The sequence below is a fragment of the Drosophila biarmipes genome, unplaced genomic scaffold (genome assembly GCF_025231255.1).
Source record: "Drosophila biarmipes strain raj3 unplaced genomic scaffold, RU_DBia_V1.1 ptg000016l, whole genome shotgun sequence".
Lineage (NCBI taxonomy): Eukaryota > Metazoa > Arthropoda > Insecta > Diptera > Drosophilidae > Drosophila > Drosophila biarmipes.
This window is the reverse complement of record NW_026114534.1, coordinates 221,069-237,952: the sequence shown is the minus strand read 5'-3', so window position 1 is coordinate 237,952 and position 16,884 is coordinate 221,069. Positions and strand designations below refer to the sequence as shown.

The 16,884-nt window shown below is 32.4% G+C and overlaps 3 non-coding genes across 3 annotated transcripts; all 3 read left to right on the top strand.

Moving 5' to 3' along the window:
* Window positions 1-220: 220 nt before the first annotated feature.
* LOC127011882 (small subunit ribosomal RNA) lies at window positions 221-2,215 on the top strand. Its single transcript, XR_007765340.1, has one exon. It is a non-coding gene; the product is annotated as a small subunit ribosomal RNA (ribosomal RNA).
* A 1,203-nt stretch (window positions 2,216-3,418) lies between these two features.
* LOC127011944 (5.8S ribosomal RNA) lies at window positions 3,419-3,597 on the top strand. Its single transcript, XR_007765403.1, has one exon. It is a non-coding gene; the product is annotated as a 5.8S ribosomal RNA (ribosomal RNA).
* A 402-nt stretch (window positions 3,598-3,999) lies between these two features.
* On the top strand, window positions 4,000-7,970 carry LOC127011947 (large subunit ribosomal RNA). The gene has a single exon (XR_007765406.1). It is a non-coding gene; the product is annotated as a large subunit ribosomal RNA (ribosomal RNA).
* The last annotated feature ends 8,914 nt before the right edge of the window (window positions 7,971-16,884 follow it).

Below are 16,884 nucleotides of genomic sequence, written 5' to 3'. Positions count from 1 at the left end.
AATATATGAAAAATAAATATTGTGTTTATAAAGAATATGATTCTTTTTGACATCAATAAAAACTTGTTATTATTAGTGGCGAAACAAGTATAAATTGGAAAACAAACGTATACGAATGCTATATAAAAATGGCCGTATTCGATAGAAATAAAATCTATAACAACATATATATTGCTAATTTCTATTCAAAAAATATGAATGAAATATGAATAAAAACATTATTCTGGTTGATCCTGCCAGTAGTTATATGCTTGTCTCAAAGATTAAGCCATGCATGTCTAAGTACACACGAATTAAAAGTGAAACCGCAAAAGGCTCATTATATCAGTTATGGTTCCTTAGATCGTTAACAGTTACTTGGATAACTGTGGTAATTCTAGAGCTAATACATGCAATTAAAACATGAACCTTATGGAACATGTGCTTTTATTAGGCTAAAACCAAGCGATCGCAAGATCGTTATATTGGTTGAACTCTAGATAACATGCAGATCGTATGGTCTTGTACCGACGACAGATCTTTCAAATGTCTGCCCTATCAACTTTTGATGGTAGTATCTAGGACTACCATGGTTGCAACGGGTAACGGGGAATCAGGGTTCGATTCCGGAGAGGGAGCCTGAGAAACGGCTACCACATCTAAGGAAGGCAGCAGGCGCGTAAATTACCCACTCCCAGCTCGGGGAGGTAGTGACGAAAAATAACAATACAGGACTCATATCCGAGGCCCTGTAATTGGAATGAGTACACTTTAAATCCTTTAACAAGGACCAATTGGAGGGCAAGTCTGGTGCCAGCAGCCGCGGTAATTCCAGCTCCAATAGCGTATATTAAAGTTGTTGCGGTTAAAACGTTCGTAGTTGAACTTGTGCTTCATACGGGTAGTACAACTTACAATTGTGGTTAGTACTATACCTTTATGTATGTAAGCGTATTACCGGTGGAGTTCTTACATGTGCTTAGATACTTGTATTTTTTCATATGTTCCTCCTATTTAAAAACCTGCATTAGTGCTCTTAAACGAGTGTTATTGTGGGCCGGTACAATTACTTTGAACAAATTAGAGTGCTTAAAGCAGGCTTCAAATGCCTGAATATTCTGTGCATGGGATAATGAAATAAGACCTCTGTTCTGCTTTCATTGGTTTTCAGATCAAGAGGTAATGATTAATAGAAGCAGTTTGGGGGCATTAGTATTACGACGCGAGAGGTGAAATTCTTGGACCGTCGTAAGACTAACTTAAGCGAAAGCATTTGCCAAAGATGTTTTCATTAATCAAGAACGAAAGTTAGAGGTTCGAAGGCGATCAGATACCGCCCTAGTTCTAACCATAAACGATGCCAGCTAGCAATTGGGTGTAGCTACTTTTATGGCTCTCTCAGTCGCTTCCCGGGAAACCAAAGCTTTTGGGCTCCGGGGGAAGTATGGTTGCAAAGCTGAAACTTAAAGGAATTGACGGAAGGGCACCACCAGGAGTGGAGCCTGCGGCTTAATTTGACTCAACACGGGAAAACTTACCAGGTCCGAACATAAGTGTGTAAGACAGATTGATAGCTCTTTCTCGAATCTATGGGTGGTGGTGCATGGCCGTTCTTAGTTCGTGGAGTGATTTGTCTGGTTAATTCCGATAACGAACGAGACTCAAATATATTAAATAGATATCTTCAGGATTATGGTGTTGAAGCTTATATAGCCTTCATTCATGGTGGCAGTAAAATGTTTATTGTGTTTGAATGTGTTTATATAAGTGGAGCCGTACCTGTTGGTTTGTCCCATTATAAGGACACTAGCTTCTTAAATGGACAAATTGCGTCTAGCAATAATGAGATTGAGCAATAACAGGTCTGTGATGCCCTTAGATGTCCTGGGCTGCACGCGCGCTACAATGAAAGTATCAACGTGTATTTCCTAGACCGAGAGGTCCGGGTAAACCGCTGAACCACTTTCATGCTTGGGATTGTGAACTGAAACTGTTCACATGAACTTGGAATTCCCAGTAAGTGTGAGTCATTAACTCGCATTGATTACGTCCCTGCCCTTTGTACACACCGCCCGTCGCTACTACCGATTGAATTATTTAGTGAGGTCTCCGGACGTGATCACTGTGACGCCTTGCGTGTTACGGTTGTTTCGCAAAAGTTGACCGAACTTGATTATTTAGAGGAAGTAAAAGTCGTAACAAGGTTTCCGTAGGTGAACCTGCGGAAGGATCATTAATGTTTTAATATCCTTACCGTTAATAAAATATTTGTTTATATTATAATAAATACATTATAGTATTACAAATAAAATATGAATTGCCAAAATGTATATGAGATCTATTATAGATCAAATGAAATTTCGAACAAGCAAATCGAAATAATGCAAATATTAAAATTATATATTGTATTTAATACATATGAGAGAAATTAATAAGCAGCCAAAGCAAACAAATAAAAATTCGAACAAGCAAATCGAATTATTAAAATAATAATATTAAATTATTATTGTATATCCTTACCGTTAATAAAATATTTGTTTATATTATAATAAATACATTATAATAATACAAATAAAATATGAATTGCCAAAATGTATAATGAGATCTAATATAGATCAAATAAAATTTCGAACAAGCAAATCGAAATAATGCAAATATTAAAATTATATATTGTATTTAATGCATATGAGAGAAATAATAAGCAGCCAAAGCAAACAAATAAAAATTCGAACAAGCAAATCGAATTATTAAAATAATAATATTAAATTATTATTGTATATCCTTACCGTTAATAAAATATTTGTTTATATTATAATAAATACATTATAGTAATACAAATAAAATATGAATTGCCAAAATGTATATGATCTAATATAGATCAAATGAAATTTCGAACAAGCAAATCGAAATAATGCAAATATTAAAATTATATATTGTATTTAATACATATGAGAGAAATAATAAGCAGCCAAAACAAACAAATAAAAATTCGAACAAGCAAATCGAATTATTAAAATAATAATATTAAATTATTATTGTATATAAACACAATTAAAATACTGTGTGTATATGGACCATAATATACACGCGTTGCGATATGTATTGTTCATCTCAGTTATGCGCATACATTGGATAATGCAACAACCTAAAATGTACAATGTTGTACCTGGTTTTATACAGGTTAATGTTTTATATAAATTTCAATTTATATCGCTAAAAAAGTATTAATATATATATATATATATTTATTTACAATAAATGCAATTAAAAAGAAATACTTTGATATATATTGGTTATATAAAACTAAGACATTTCGCAGCATTCGTTTTAGGTATAAAAATAAATTTATTGAAGGAATTGATATATGCCAGTAAAATGGTGTATTTTTAATTTCTTTCAATAAAAACATATTTGACAAAATTAAGAAACCAATTTATAAAACTCTAAGCGGTGGATCACTCGGCTCATGGGTCGATGAAGAACGCAGCAAACTGTGCGTCATCGTGTGAACTGCAGGACACATGAACATCGACATTTTGAACGCATATCGCAGTCCATGCTGTTATGTACTTTAATTAATTTTATAGTGCTGCTTGGACTACATATGGTTGAGGGTTGTAAGACTATGCTAATTAAGTTGCTTATACAAATTTTATAATGAAATTTTATAAGCATATGGTATATTATTGGATAATAATAATTTAATTATTTTATTCATAATATTAAAAAATATATGAAAAACATTATCTCACATTAGTAAATAATTTGAATGTGAAAAACGAAGAGAAATATTTTCTTTTTCAATCAAATGATACTGAGAAATGTCTAGCATAAAAATTTATCTAGAATTGTCTCTTATTAATGATTAGAAAATAGAAAACCGTTGACAATATTATTATTCTTCGTTGATTCGTTAAATCAAACAAATGCCATTTATATACAGATATTATTAATATAACGAATTTAATAAAATGTTTTATCATTATATATAAAGAATTAATTGCATATAAAAGTTATACACAACCTCAACTCATATGGGACTACCCCCTGAATTTAAGCATATTAATTAGGGGAGGAAAAGAAACTAACAAGGATTTTCTTAGTAGCGGCGAGCGAAAAGAAATCAGTTCAGCACTAAGTCACTTTGTCTATATGGCAAATGTGAGATGCAGTGTATGGAGCGTCAATATTCTAGTATGAGAAATTAACGATTTAAGTCCTTCTTAAATGAGGCCATTTACCCATAGAGGGTGCCAGGCCCGTATAACGTTAATGATTACTAGATGATGTTTCCAAAGAGTCGTGTTGCTTGATAGTGCAGCACTAAGTGGGTGGTAAACTCCATCTAAAACTAAATATAACCATGAGACCGATAGTAAACAAGTACCGTGAGGGAAAGTTGAAAAGAACTCTGAATAGAGAGTTAAACAGTACGTGAAACTGCTTAGAGGTTAAGCCCGATGAACCTGAATATCCGTTATGGAAAATTCATCATTAGAATTGTAATATTTAAACAATATTATGATAATAGTGTGCATTTTTTCCATATAAGGACATTGTAATCTATTAGCATACCAAATTTATCATAAAATATAACTTATAGTTTATTCAAATTAATTTGCTTGCATTTTAACACAGAATAAATGTTATTAATTTGATAAAGTGCTGATAGATTTATATGAATACATTGCGTTAATTTTTCGGAATTATATAATGGCATAATTATCATTGATTTTTGTGTTTATTATATGCACTTGTAGGATTAACAATGCGAAAGATTCAGGATACCTTCGGGACCCGTCTTGAAACACGGACCAAGGAGTCTAACATATGTGCAAGTTATTGGGATATAAACCTAATAGCGTAATTAACTTGACTAATAATGGGATTAGTTTTTTAACTATTTATAGCTAATTAACACAATCCCGGGGCGTTCTATATAGTTATGTATAATGATATTTATATTATTTATGCCTCTAACTGGAACGTACCTTGAGCATATATGCTGTGACCCGAAAGATGGTGAACTATACTTGATCAGGTTGAAGTCAGGGGAAACCCTGATGGAAGACCGAAACAGTTCTGACGTGCAAATCGATTGTCAGAATTGAGTATAGGGGCGAAAGACCAATCGAACCATCTAGTAGCTGGTTCCTTCCGAAGTTTCCCTCAGGATAGCTGGTGCATTTTAATATTATATAAAATAATCTTATCTGGTAAAGCGAATGATTAGAGGCCTTAGGGTCGAAACGATCTTAACCTATTCTCAAACTTTAAATGGGTAAGAACCTTAACTTTCTTGATATGAAGTTCAAGGTTATGATATAATGTGCCCAGTGGGCCACTTTTGGTAAGCAGAACTGGCGCTGTGGGATGAACCAAACGTAATGTTACGGTGCCCAAATTAACAACTCATGCAGATACCATGAAAGGCGTTGGTTGCTTAAAACAGCAGGACGGTGATCATGGAAGTCGAAATCCGCTAAGGAGTGTGTAACAACTCACCTGCCGAAGCAACTAGCCCTTAAAATGGATGGCGCTTAAGTTGTATACCTATACATTACCGCTAAAGTAGATGATTTATATTACTTGTAATATAAATTTTGAAACTTTAGTGAGTAGGAAGGTACAATGGTATGCGTAGAAGTGTTTGGCGTAAGCCTGCATGGAGCTGCCATTGGTACAGATCTTGGTGGTAGTAGCAAATAATCGAATGAGACCTTGGAGGACTGAAGTGGAGAAGGGTTTCGTGTGAACAGTGGTTGATCACGAGTTAGTCGGTCCTAAGTTCAAGGCGAAAGCCGAAAATTTTCAAGTAAAATACAAATGCCAAACAAATATATATATTATATAAAATCTAGCTAAATTAATATACTTGAATAATTTTGAACGAAAGGGAATACGGTTCCAATTCCGTAACCTGTTGAGTATCCGTTTGTTATTAAATATGGGCCTCGTGCTCATCCTGGCAACAGGAACGACCATAAAGAAGCCGTCGAGAGATATCGGAAGAGTTTTCTTTTCTGTTTTATAGCCGTACTACCATGGAAGTCTTTCGCAGAGAGATATGGTAGATGGGCTAGAAGAGCATGACATATACTGTTGTGTCGATATTTTCTCCTCGGACCTTGAAAATTTATGGTGGGGACACGCAAACTTCTCAACAGGCCGTACCAATATCCGCAGCTGGTCTCCAAGGTGAAGAGTCTCTAGTCGATAGAATAATGTAGGTAAGGGAAGTCGGCAAATTAGATCCGTAACTTCGGGATAAGGATTGGCTCTGAAGATTGAGATAGTCGGGCTTGATTGGGAAACAATAACATGGTTTATGTGCTCGTTCTGGGTAAATAGAGTTTCTAGCATTTATGTTAGTTACTTGTTCCCCGGATAGTTTAGTTACGTAGCCAATTGTGGAACTTTCTTGCTAAAATTTTTAAGAATACTAATTGGGTTAAACCAATTAGTTCTTATTAATTATAACGATTATCAATTAACAATCAATTCAGAACTGGCACGGACTTGGGGAATCCGACTGTCTAATTAAAACAAAGCATTGTGATGGCCCTAGCGGGTGTTGACACAATGTGATTTCTGCCCAGTGCTCTGAATGTCAAAGTGAAGAAATTCAAGTAAGCGCGGGTCAACGGCGGGAGTAACTATGACTCTCTTAAGGTAGCCAAATGCCTCGTCATCTAATTAGTGACGCGCATGAATGGATTAACGAGATTCCTACTGTCCCTATCTACTATCTAGCGAAACCACAGCCAAGGGAACGGGCTTGGAATAATTAGCGGGGAAAGAAGACCCTTTTGAGCTTGACTCTAATCTGGCAGTGTAAGGAGACATAAGAGGTGTAGAATAAGTGGGAGATATTAGACCTCGGTTTGGTATCGCCAATGAAATACCACTACTCTTATTGTTTCCTTACTTACTTGATTAAATGGAACGTGTATCATTTCCTAGCCATTATACGGATATATTTATTATATCTTATGGTATTGGGTTTTGATGCAAGCTTCTTGATCAAAGTATCACGAGTTTGTTATATAATCGCAAACAAATTCTTTAATAAAACGGTGCATTTATGTATTTTTGATTTGAAAATTTGGTATAACTCCAATTACTCAGGTATGATCCAATTCAAGGACATTGCCAGGTAGGGAGTTTGACTGGGGCGGTACATCTCTCAAATAATAACGGAGGTGTCCCAAGGCCAGCTCAGTGCGGACAGAAACCACACATAGAGCAAAAGGGCAAATGCTGACTTGATCTCGGTGTTCAGTACACACAGGGACAGCAAAAGCTCGGCCTATCGATCCTTTTGGTTTAAAGAGTTTTTAACAAGAGGTGTCAGAAAAGTTACCATAGGGATAACTGGCTTGTGGCGGCCAAGCGTTCATAGCGACGTCGCTTTTTGATCCTTCGATGTCGGCTCTTCCTATCATTGTGAAGCAAAATTCACCAAGCGTTGGATTGTTCACCCATGCAAGGGAACGTGAGCTGGGTTTAGACCGTCGTGAGACAGGTTAGTTTTACCCTACTAATGACAAAACGTTGTTGCGACAGCATTCCTGCGTAGTACGAGAGGAACCGCAGGTACGGACCAATGGCACAATACTTGTTCGAGCGAACAGTGGTATGACGCTACGTCCGTTGGATTATGCCTGAACGCCTCTAAGGTCGTATCCGTGCTGGACTGCAATGATAAATAAGGGGCAATTTGCATTGTATGGCTTCTAAACCATTTAAAGTTTATAATTTACTTTTTAAACGACAATGGATGTGATGCCAATGTAATTTGTAACATAGTAAATTGGGAGGATCTTTGATCACCTGATGCCGCGCTAGTTACATATAAAAGCATTATTTAATACAATGACAAAGCCTAGAATCAATTGTAAACGACTTTTGTAACAGGCAAGGTGTTGTAAGTGGTTGAGCAGCTGCCATACTGCGATCCACTGAAGCTTATCCTTTGCTTGATGATTCGATAATAAAATTGCATAATTTATTTGTTGTGTTGAACTTCTTATATAAAGTTCAACCAACAATCTATTTGTATGCATTGATTGTTTGCTTGGCTTTGTGGCGAATTTTTAATCCTTTATATATTACATTCCTAAGGTCTAGATTTTCAAGTAAGAGACCAATTTGATTAACATATCAATATAAGTACAACTCGACCATCTAATAATAACAATATGAATCGTCATCTTATTAGTGACGCGAAGATTGGCAAACATATAATATAAAAATATACCTAAGGTCTAGATTTTCAAGTAAGAGACCAATTTGATTAACATATCAATATAAGTACAACTCGACCATCTAATAATAACAATATGAATCGTCATCTTATTAGTGACGCGAAGATTGGCAAACATATAATATAAAAATATTCCTAAGGTCTAGATTTTCAAGTAAGAGACCAATTTGATTAACATATCAATATAAGTACAACTCGACCATCTAATAATAACAATATGAATCGTCATCTTATTAGTGACGCGAAGATTGGCAAACATATAATATAAAAATATTCCTAAGGTCTAGATTTTCAAGTAAGAGACCAATTTGATTAACATATCAATATAAGTACAACTCGACCATCTAATAATAACAATATGAATCGTCATCTTATTAGTGACGCGAAGATTGGCAAACATATAATATAAAAATATTCCTAAGGTCTAGATTTTCAAGTAAGAGACCAATTTGATTAACATATCAATATAAGTACAACTCGACCATCTAATAATAACAATATGAATCGTCATCTTATTAGTGACGCGAAGATTGGCAAACATATAATATAAAAATATTCCTAAGGTCTAGATTTTCAAGTAAGAGACCAATTTGATTAACATATCAATATAAGTACAACTCGACCATCTAATAATAATATGAATCGTCATCTTATTAGTGACGCGAAGATTGGCAAACATATAATATAAAAATATTCCTAAGGTCTAGATTTTCAAGTAAGAGACCAATTTGATTAACATATCAATATAAGTACAACTCGACCATCTAATAATAACAATATGAATCGTCATCTTATTAGTGACGCGAAGATTGGCAAACATATAATATAAAAATATTCCTAAGGTCTAGATTTTCAAGTAAGAGACCAATTTGATTAACATATCAATATAAGTACAACTCGACCATCTAATAATAACAATATGAATCGTCATCTTATTAGTGACGCGAAGATTGGCAAACATATAATATAAAAATATTCCTAAGGTCTAGATTTTCAAGTAAGAGACCAATTTGATTAACATATCAATATAAGTACAACTCGACCATCTAATAATAACAATATGAATCGTCATCTTATTAGTGACGCGAAGATTGGCAAACATATAATATAAAAATATTCCTAAGGTCTAGATTTTCAAGTAAGAGACCAATTTGATTAACATATCAATATAAGTACAACTCGACCATCTAATAATAATATGAATCGTCATCTTATTAGTGACGCGAAGATTGGCAAACATATAATATAAAAATATTCCTAAGGTCTAGATTTTCAAGTAAGAGACCAATTTGATTAACATATCAATATAAGTACAACTCGACCATCTAATAATAACAATATGAATCGTCATCTTATTAGTGACGCGAAGATTGGCAAACATATAATATAAAAATATTCCTAAGGTCTAGATTTTCAAGTAAGAGACCAATTTGATTAACATATCAATATAAGTACAACTCGACCATCTAATAATAACAATATGAATCGTCATCTTATTACTGACGCGAAGATTGGCAAACATATAATATACAAATATTCCTAAGGTCTAGATTTTCAAGTAAGAGACCAATTTGATTAACATATCAATATAAGTACAACTCGACCATCTAATAATAACAATATGAATCGTCATCTTATTAGTGACGCGAAGATTGGCAAACATATAATATAAAAATATTCCTAAGGTCTAGATTTTCAAGTAAGAGACCAATTTGATTAACATATCAATATAAGTACAACTCGACCATCTAATAATAACAATATGAATCGTCATCTTTTTAGTGACGCGAAGATTGGCAAACATATAATATAAAAATATTCCTAAGGTCTAGAATCTTAAGCAATAGACCAATTCAACTAAGAGTTGACATATAAAAATATGTTCCTTTTAATGTTAGCAAAATTTTATCGTCACATACTGTTAGTGACGCGAACGTTTTTTTCTCCATGTTTATATGAATGTTTATTCAAAGGTAGAAAGGCAGGATCGTTATTTTATAAGTGAAGCGATAAAAAAATATTATGCAATAGGACATCTATTTATAAATATTTTTAAGTCTTAGAAATTCAAGTAAAGAGATTCAAGAAATTCATTCAACTTAGAGCGCACATATAATTAAAACTATTCCTGAGGTTTAGAAACCAAATTAAATAAAGAGGACATATAAACGTATGTGGTATTTTGATGGTAGTAAAAATGTATCGCGATATTATTAGTGACGCGACCAATTTTTATACTCTTTGCTCCATGTGCAAATATATCTAGTGTTTAGATAGTCAATTAAAAATGACAATTTTAACTAAAAGACTTAAAAAAGTGTTTGTCAAACTTATAATTTTGTCAATACTATATAAAACGCCAATCATATCCTTATAAAAGTAAATACGGTATATGGTTATAAATACAAAACCATATATAAATAAAAAAATGAAATCGTATGTATATGGCTTATAGGTATAATACCTATAAGGCATAATAATGTATAATATTAGCAAATATACATATAAAAGTGCATAAATTGTATAGATATGGCATAAAGAAGGCATTTATGAGAATAGCTAGTAGAATTTGCCCATACACTACTAGCGAAATGAGATATTTATACCTAGTGAGGGCGGCACTAGTACTATAAATTGTGGCAAAATAAATCTTATGCAAATGCATAGGATTTTGTCAATACCGTACAAAAAACTAAGTAAAACGTATGGATATTGAAAAATAAATGGATTATATTCATAAAATACGAATATTTCTTGCATTCTCTTGTTATACGAGAGAATATCATACGGAGCGGGCAGCCCCTAGTATAGTAAGCAGTCGAATGGGAGACAGCGTGTCCAAAAACACCTATAGGGAGGTGGTCGTTGGCGGACCTCTCCTCGTATTGGTCAAACTTATGATTTTGTCAATACTATATAAAACGCCAATCATATCCATATAAAAGTGAATACAGTATATGGATATGAATAAAAAACCATACATAAATAAAAAAAAATATGTATAAAAAATTATACATATATTTATATTAAGCAATCGTATGGATGTGGCTTATAGGTATAATACCTATAAGGCATAATAATGTATAATATAGCAAATATACATATAAAAGTGCATGAATTGTATAGATATGGCATATAAGTGACATATTTATGAGAATAGCTAGTAGAATTTGCCCATACACTACTAGCGAAATGAGATATTTATACCTAGTGAGGGCGGCACTAGTACTATAAATTGTGGCAAAATAAATCTTATGCAAATGCATAGGATTTTGTCAATACCGTACAAAAAACTAAGTAAAACGTATGGATATTGAAAAATAAATGGATTATATTCATAAAATACGAATATTTCTTGCATTCTCTTGTTATATGAGAGAATATCATACGGAGCGGGTAGCCCCTAGTATAGTAAGCAGTCGAATGGGAGACAGCGTGTCCAAAAACACCTATAGGGAGGTGGTCGTTGGCGGACCTCTCCTCGTATTGGTCAAACTTATGATTTTGTCAATACTATATAAAACGCCAATCATATCCATATAAAAGTGAATACAGTATATGGATATGAATAAAAAACCATACATAAATAAAAAAAAATATGTATAAAAAATTATACATATATTTATATTAAGCAATCGTATGGATGTGGCTTATAGGTATAATACCTATAAGGCATAATAATGTATAATATAGCAAATATACATATAAAAGTGCATGAATTGTATAGATATGGCATATAAGTGACATATTTATGAGAATAGCTAGTAGAATTTGCCCATACACTACTAGCGAAATGAGATATTTATACCTAGTGAGGGCGGCACTAGTACTATAAATTGTGGCAAAATAAATCTTATGCAAATGCATAGGATTTTGTCAATACCGTACAAAAAACTAAGTAAAACGTATGGATATTGAAAAATAAATGGATTATATTCATAAAATACGAATATTTCTTGCATTCTCTTGTTATATGAGAGAATATCATACGGAGCGGGTAGCCCCTAGTATAGTAAGCAGTCGAATGGGAGACAGCGTGTCCAAAAACACCTATAGGGAGGTGGTCGTTGGCGGACCTCTCCTCGTATTGGTCAAACTTATGATTTTGTCAATACTATATAAAACGCCAATCATATCCATATAAAATTGAATACAGTATATGGATATGAATAAAAAACCATACATAAATAAAAAAAAAATATGTATAAAAAATTATACATATATTTATATTAAGCAATCGTATGGATGTGGCTTATAGGTATAATACCTATAAGGCATAATAATGTATAATATAGCAAATATACATATAAAAGTGCATGAATTGTATAGATATGGCATATAAGTGACATATTTATGAGAATAGCTAGTAGAATTTCCCCATACACTACTAGCGAAATGAGATATTTATACCTAGTGAGGGCGGCACTAGTACTATAAATTGTGGCAAAATAAATCTTATGCAAATGCATAGGATTTTGTCAATACCGTACAAAAAACTAAGTAAAACGTATGGATATTGAAAAATAAATGGATTATATTCATAAAATACGAATATTTCTTGCATTCTCTTGTTATATGAGAGAATATCATACGGAGCGGGTAGCCCCTAGTATAGTAAGCAGTCGAATGGGAGACAGCGTGTCCAAAAACACCTATAGGGAGGTGGTCGTTGGCGGACCTCTCCTCGTATTGGTCAAACTTATGATTTTGTCAATACTATATAAAACGCCAATCATATCCATATAAAAGTGAATACAGTATATGGATATGAATAAAAAACCATACATAAATAAAAAAAAAATATGTATAAAAAATTATACATATATTTATATTAAGCAATCGTATGGATGTGGCTTATAGGTATAATACCTATAAGGCATAATAATGTATAATATAGCAAATATACATATAAAAGTGCATGAATTGTATAGATATGGCATATAAGTGACATATTTATGAGAATAGCTAGTAGAATTTGCCCATACACTACTAGCGAAATGAGATATTTATACCTAGTGAGGGCGGCACTAGTACTATAAATTGTGGCAAAATAAATCTTATGCAAATGCATAGGATTTTGTCAATACCGTACAAAAAACTAAGTAAAACGTATGGATATTGAAAAATAAATGGATTATATTCATAAAATACGAATATTTCTTGCATTCTCTTGTTATACGAGAGAATATCATACGGAGCGGGCAGCCCCTAGTATAGTAAGCAGTCGAATGGGAGACAGCGTGTCCAAAAACACCTATAGGGAGGTGGTCGTTGGCGGACCTCTCCTCGTATTGGTCAAACTTATGATTTTGTCAATACTATATAAAACGCCAATCATATCCATATAAAAGTGAATACAGTATATGGATATGAATAAAAAACCATACATAAATAAAAAAAAATATGTATAAAAAATTATACATATATTTATATTAAGCAATCGTATGGATGTGGCTTATAGGTATAATACCTATAAGGCATAATAATGTATAATATAGCAAATATACATATAAAAGTGCATGAATTGTATAGATATGGCATATAAGTGACATATTTATGAGAATAGCTAGTAGAATTTGCCCATACACTACTAGCGAAATGAGATATTTATACCTAGTGAGGGCGGCACTAGTACTATAAATTGTGGCAAAATAAATCTTATGCAAATGCATAGGATTTTGTCAATACCGTACAAAAAACTAAGTAAAACGTATGGATATTGAAAAATAAATGGATTATATTCATAAAATACGAATATTTCTTGCATTCTCTTGTTATATGAGAGAATATCATACGGAGCGGGTAGCCCCTAGTATAGTAAGCAGTCGAATGGGAGACAGCGTGTCCAAAAACACCTATAGGGAGGTGATCGTTGGCGGACCTCTCCTCGTATTGGTCAAACTTATGATTTTGTCAATACTATATAAAACGCCAATCATATCCATATAAAAGTGAATACAGTATATGGATATGAATAAAAAACCATACATAAATAAAAAAAAATATGTATAAAAAATTATACATATATTTATATTAAGCAATCGTATGGATGTGGCTTATAGGTATAATACCTATAAGGCATAATAATGTATAATATAGCAAATATACATATAAAAGTGCATGAATTGTATAGATATGGCATATAAGTGACATATTTATGAGAATAGCTAGTAGAATTTGCCCATACACTACTAGCGAAATGAGATATTTATACCTAGTGAGGGCGGCACTAGTACTATAAATTGTGGCAAAATAAATCTTATGCAAATGCATAGGATTTTGTCAATACCGTACAAAAAACTAAGTAAAACGTATGGATATTGAAAAATAAATGGATTATATTCATAAAATACGAATATTTCTTGCATTCTCTTGTTATATGAGAGAATATCATACGGAGCGGGTAGCCCCTAGTATAGTAAGCAGTCGAATGGGAGACAGCGTGTCCAAAAACACCTATAGGGAGGTGGTCGTTGGCGGACCTCTCCTCGTATTGGTCAAACTTATGATTTTGTCAATACTATATAAAACGCCAATCATATCCATATAAAATTGAATACAGTATATGGATATGAATAAAAAACCATACATAAATAAAAAAAAAATATGTATAAAAAATTATACATATATTTATGTTAAGCAATCGTATGGATGTGGCTTATAGGTATAATACCTATAAGGCATAATAATGTATAATATAGCAAATATACATATAAAAGTGCATGAATTGTATAGATATGGCATATAAGTGACATATTTATGAGAATAGCTAGTAGAATTTCCCCATACACTACTAGCGAAATGAGATATTTATACCTAGTGAGGGCGGCACTAGTACTATAAATTGTGGCAAAATAAATCTTATGCAAATGCATAGGATTTTGTCAATACCGTACAAAAAACTAAGTAAAACGTATGGATATTGAAAAATAAATGGATTATATTCATAAAATACGAATATTTCTTGCATTCTCTTGTTATATGAGAGAATATCATACGGAGCGGGTAGCCCCTAGTATAGTAAGCAGTCGAATGGGAGACAGCGTGTCCAAAAACACCTATAGGGAGGTGGTCGTTGGCGGACCTCTCCTCGTATTGGTCAAACTTATGATTTTGTCAATACTATATAAAACGCCAATCATATCCATATAAAAGTGAATACAGTATATGGATATGAATAAAAAACCATACATAAATAAAAAAAAAATATGTATAAAAAATTATACATATATTTATATTAAGCAATCGTATGGATGTGGCTTATAGGTATAATACCTATAAGGCATAATAATGTATAATATAGCAAATATACATATAAAAGTGCATGAATTGTATAGATATGGCATATAAGTGACATATTTATGAGAATAGCTAGTAGAATTTCCCCATACACTACTAGCGAAATGAGATATTTATACCTAGTGAGGGCGGCACTAGTACTATAAATTGTGGCAAAATAAATCTTATGCAAATGCATAGGATTTTGTCAATACCATACATAAACCGTATGGATATTGAGAAGTTAATAGATTACATCTATAATATGAGAAGTATTTTAGTATTCTTATTAAATAAGAGAATACTATAAGGGTGAGTGGCAAAGAGAATTGAATATACCCGAATGGGAGACAGCGTGTCCAAAAACTACTATAGGTGGTGTGGCAAATATGAGGAAGGCAATATATCCATATAATGAAAATAAAAGTGCGTTTTCTTATTATATAAGAGAACACTATATGGGTGAGTGGCAAAGTAAATTGAATATACCCGAATGGGAGACAGCGTGTCCAAAAACTACTATAGGTGGTGTGGCAAATATGAGGAAGGCAATATATCCATATAATGAATATAAAAGTGCGTTGTCTTATTATATAAGAGAACACTATATGGGTGAGTGGCAAAGTAAATTGAATATACCCGAATGGGAGACAGCGTGTCCAAAAACTACTATAGGATGGTCAATGGGCCGGCCGTCTGCTATTGACATATGTCAGTAGAGAAGATATTATCCGTCGAATTTGTTTCTTTATTCATTTATTTGAATACGAGACTTGGCTCCGCGGTTAATATTTTAAGCCCAAAGATAATAACGTTGAAACAAAGGCCAAGTTTCTATTGTACATAGAATAACAAATTGTTTCCGAATTTTATCGTTAATTTTAGGAGGTAGGCTAACATGATTTATATTATATGTGTATTATTAAATAATAATAGTACATAAAAGTCTACCAAAGAAATATAAAAATGTAATTATGAATACATTTTCAATATTAATATCAACTTATATTGTTGATAATAAAAAATAGCTATTAAGAGAGTTATTTAAGAAATTATATAATATATAATAAAGAGTATATATATAAATAATATATAAGTATATATTATTTAAGAAATAAATATAGTAGTAATAATTATATATATACACTCGGTTCTATTTTATATATTACCAGAGACTTATATGGATATATATAGATAAATTTTAAATTTATCGTCAAAATACAAATGATTAACTCAATATCTTATATTGGTTAAACAAAAATTGTACATGTGTGGATACAATATATTATGTATGTCGAACAAAAATGATATTTTAGAATGAAATGTGCATATATAAAGAAAATATATGAAAAATAAATATT